The following is a 5,193-nucleotide window of genomic DNA, read 5'->3' as shown; positions in this document are numbered from 1 at the left end:
TAGTATATACGTAGTGTGTNTATATATATATATATATATATATATATATATATATATATATATATATATGGTATATACATTTGTTGTATGCATGCATATATTCTGCAATATACTCTACTTTTTTGTTAATTTTATAACCAAACTACTGTTTTCTAAACAAAACTAACTTTTTAAGACTATTTTTATTGAAGGCCACATTATCATCCATGTTTCTCTTCGATTCGCCATTATGCAGTTGTTCATATTTTTATTAATAGTCCTAAGTAATAAATATTTCGTAATTTTGAATTCAGAATCGATTCAACAACATTTAAATTGTCGAGAAAGCATTTTCGATCGCTTGAAACGAGCGATTAGTGTGAGAAAGAGCTCGCTGTCTCTCGGCTTCACTCTTGACGCGCTGCAAGCGAGCACACAGACATGGGTTCGTGCTTATTGTGTTGCAACGCCGAACCGCGATAAATGGCCGAACTTATAGGTGTGGAAAAGTGACATTTGACGATAAAATTTATGTTGCGTACCATTTTGTTATTATTTGCTTAATTGTGAAAATGTGACTTGTCTCGTCTTATCGAAGTTGTAATTATCGATGAAAAAAGTTATCTTGGAATTTTATATGTAAAAGTTTATATTTTACTCGTTTCAACAGCTGTCGGACCATGTTTCTGCCTGAATATAGGCTCATTTTACATGCCTTTTACGACCATTTACTGACTCTAAAGGGAAGAAAGAACAATTTTTATCGATTTTTACAAGTGTTTTAAAGTGATCTCATCATTTTGTTTCATCCAAATTGTCTTTATTTAAAAATGACACGCAACATAAATTACCGTATCATTTCTTCTTCTGACGTCATGATTCCAATAATCGTCACGATTAGTTAGGAGCCTTAAACCAGAAAATTATTTTAAAGGAGAGAATTTTCGTATATAATAGAACTTATTTTATATAGTGAATTAGCGAGCCAAAATTTTCTTATATAAAAAAATTTTTTTTATTTTCCGAAATTGAGACTAAGTTTTTTATTTTTTATTAAAAACAACTTATATGTAAAACAAATTAAGATTAAAGAAGAATGTATGGGGGAGAGAAATAAGCATTATCGTGGTATTTAGTAGCTTATTAGCGCAATAATTTACACTTTGTTATTGTAACAATTGTACGCGACACTTTGAAGTCATTTTCAACGATTAATAGAACTGAGTAGATGAAACTTATTCTGCTAGTACGCTACAAACCCAGATGCAAACCATCATCTTTACACAAGGATATTATCCATTTCAGTTGTTTATCCAGAATGAAACGATCTACGACCTAGTAAAAAGTTAAAAACAAGTTATTATAATAACGGACATTGACATTCAAATTGAAAAATTATGATCAGCACTTAACAAGTTGCCACAAATTGCATTATATGTATATTAATAAATTATCAGTAACACATTTCTTGTCTGATCCAGAGTTTCATCAAAAAAATTTAGAATTGATCGTTGGAATCTTATTGGACAATGACTATCCTCTGGAATTTATATTTAGCACCATTTCAAACAGATTAAAATTTTTGATCTGCAAAGATACTTCCAAAAGAAAAAGAACTTTAATTTTAACAACATAATTCACATAAAAAATGATTCACAATTCCATTTATCAATAATATCTCTGACAATATTAAGAAACTATTTATTATTTTAGATCGTATATATGAGAACACAATCACTAAAAATTAAAGGTCTGTAATGGTCGAAGTCGGATCTTTTTAATTAAAATAATTCAATCTTGAATTACATATATATACTATATATGTACTTATCATATTTGTAGTCTTTTTGAACTGCGCGCTGAATTGTTTTTTCGGACTAACGCAATTAAACTACTTTAGTAATCATGAATTAAATTGACAAATTTAATAATTTGGTGCTCAATCAAGCATATTATAAAGATGTTAATATGTTGAAAAATTGTTAATAAATTTATTGCAAAAAATATTATCTGGGCCGAGAGTCGAACCCGGATCTCTCTGTATTCCGTACGAGCGTCCTAAATCTTTAGATCACCGAGGTACTAATCTCTGACAAATTTCAAAAAATCATAAATAATCCGATAACAAAAATATCATTTTATAGCATCAATAAACTTCATAGTGTCATTAAAGTATATAAAGACCCAACTGGCGCACAGAGGAGTGTTGTCTATAAAACCTCCTGCTGTGACTTTGATTGCATCATATGTGAGACAAACAGGACAACAGTGTTAAAATATATGTTAAAAACACATATTGCGGAACGCAGGAATCATATCACAAGAAAAACATCCACACATTTCATCACGGACACGAATTAAATTGGAAAGGAGTAGAGATTCTGGATATAGAGAAAAAAACTATAGCAAAAGGTAACGTCAGAAATGAAATCATCATATCAAAAAGCAAAAAATAATGTAAATCTTCAAACAGATACAGATTTTTTGGACCATGCTTGCCCTGCTGCAAATTCCTATGGGAAATTTTCCTGGGTTTGTCTAATCATAGATACCCGTGGTAAATTCGACTGGTCTTCATGGGAGAAGGCTCCTATTTTGCTATAAACTCCCATGGATTTTTTCATAGATTCCTATAGACTATAAGAGTCTATTCCAAAATTTACTGTCAGTAAATTTTGGAACACAGCTCTGTAGGAGCTTGTATAGTGTAAACAATTAATGACAACAGAGAAAAATATCAGGGCATTCCTTGTCTCGAACCTAGGCCTGGTCTCTCCTCGAGTGGTAGACTTCCGTCCTATCATTGAGCCACATAGCTTTGACGCTGATAGCTTTTCTGTTGTGTCTATTTCCTCTAAATTTCTTACAATAAGTACAGGATTTACACAGCATGTATATATAGGATAACATAGGAAATTTTTCTACAAGGTTTTACATAGGAATCTATCATTTAGTTCATGAAAAGAGGTTTCTATAAGATCGCATGGGAAAAAGAATGATGTGCACATTGATGCAATCCTAAATGATATACAGGATGTCCCGTATTTGGGATTATTTTCGTGTGCAGAAATAGATTAAAATTAGCATAAAATAGATTAAACTGAGTCAAAAAGTCCTGTATCATTTTGTAATTTTCACAATAGTTAGTTTTCTAAAAATTGCTGAATAAGCGGATAAAATCGATGCTATAATAAAAAGATAAAATAAGACAACTTTAAGATATTTTTTCAGAGTTCTTTACATGACATATTTTAAAGATGTTTTTCAAAGAACTCTTAAAGATACTTTAAAGTTGTCTAATGCGTCGCGATTTTAGACATTCTGCTCATTGGGTAATAATTGCAAAAATCGCAAAATGATAAAGGACCTTCCGGTTCAGTTTAATCTGCTCTATCTACACACAAAAATAGTTCCAAATATTTTGAGATATCCTGTATAGTTTCAAAATAGTCATAAATATTCTGAGACACTGTATAGTCCCTAATATTACACATTAGAGTGTGTACGCAAAATGCTATAACAGCCGACTGATATAATTTCACGTAAAAATCTAAGATAATTTTTCCATAACTCCAAAAACTGGTGACTCAAAAAAATCATGAGTATATATTTTCTTTATAGCAGTCAGGATTTTTTTTACCCGATGTACCTCATTTATTAACTATTATCGTGGCTTCCAGTTTTTAGGAGTTACGAATTATTCTCTCAAGTTGAGGTACCTATAGGAATGTGGAAGAGATGCCTCATGGGGACTAAACTAACGTATACGTATATGTTATTATACGTCGAACTGATATCCTATAGACCTTTTTATTATAGTTTATTATAGTTCTTATAGGGCATCTGTCCATCTTCCTGTGGGTACCTTTATTATTCTATTTGCATTCCTATGAATGTTCTACGTATACCTGCATGCTGCGCAAATCCTATAGGTAACTACAGAATTTTATAATCTTCCATAGGAACCCATAAAAAAACCCATAAAAAAATGGGAATTTACAGTAGGATATACCTAGATTTTCAACTCGGTTAGTTTATAATAGTATTATAAACTATATAATATATTGTTTATGATAAATTTTGATCATAGTTTAAATTTTTATTAATATTAACGATGACACATCATTTTTCTCCTCGTCAGGCGAACATTGTTGTTTTAATATTTGACAAAAAATTTTATACAAACTAATTTTATTTATAATTGTGTGTTACATTGGCACAATTCATTAGTATACATGTGACTATGGTACATGTAATGTGATTTGCGACAATCTGGTAAATGCTGATCATAATTCTTCAGTTTGAACGTCATAATAATATATATAATAATGCTTGTTTTATAGCCTTTACAATTGTATATCGTTTCATTCTAGACAATCAACTGAAATGAACGTGATAACATTCTTGTATACAGACGATTGTTTGCACCTTGATTGCAGCATATTCGCAAGATGATATAAGTTTCATTTATTCAGTTCTGTTAATCGTTGAAAATGACTTCAAAATAAGTCGAAACACATACGATTGTTAAAATATCAAAGTGTAATCATTATTTCGCACTAAATATCGCGATAATTCCTATTTCTTCATATATTTTTCTGTGATGTTAAATATTAAGAAGTTCTATTCAATCTTAATCGATTTTTTTAAACACCCTATTTTTGATTCTAAAATCTAATAGCTGGTGTCAAGAGCTTTTCAAAATATTACAATAAAGTTATTTTTCATAAAGTACTTTTGAGTTATAAGGCTTGAAATTTACAGCACTATTGGCATTAGCATTACACAAGGCATTAGCGAACGATGGCTAAAATCTCTTAAATGTTGTTCAGGATCATATTCTGGATAACATTCATTAAAATCAAGATCATTGAAGATGATTTCTCTCATTTTCATAAAAACGAATTTTCATTGTAAAAATGAAAATAAGAAAAACAATCTCCGTTCGAGAAAAAACTCAATTTAGTCTGCTCTACCAGCACAAGCGTTATCGGATGAATAATGTGTGCGTGTACACACACACACACACACACACACACACACACACACACACACACACACACACACACACACACACACACACACACACACACACACACACACACACACACAGTAGTAGTAATAATACGTACTAACTAACTAACTAACGTAACGTAAACTAAACTTAAACTTAACTTAACGTTAACGTTAAAGTTAAACGTTTAAAACTTTAAC

At 30.6% G+C, this 5,193-nt stretch overlaps 1 protein-coding gene across 1 annotated transcript in view; it reads left to right on the top strand.

Moving 5' to 3' along the window:
- LOC105620780 (28S ribosomal protein S18c, mitochondrial) overlaps positions 1-5,193 on the top strand; it is a 12,862-nt gene that overhangs the window by 6,620 nt on the left and 1,049 nt on the right. The gene's annotated exons all lie outside the window — the stretch shown is intronic.

This window comes from Atta cephalotes (assembly GCF_000143395.1).
Source record: "Atta cephalotes unplaced genomic scaffold scaffold00029, whole genome shotgun sequence".
Classification (NCBI taxonomy): domain Eukaryota; kingdom Metazoa; phylum Arthropoda; class Insecta; order Hymenoptera; family Formicidae; genus Atta; species Atta cephalotes.
Note: the sequence above shows the minus strand (reverse complement) of the source record. Positions and strands in the feature narration are given on the sequence as shown.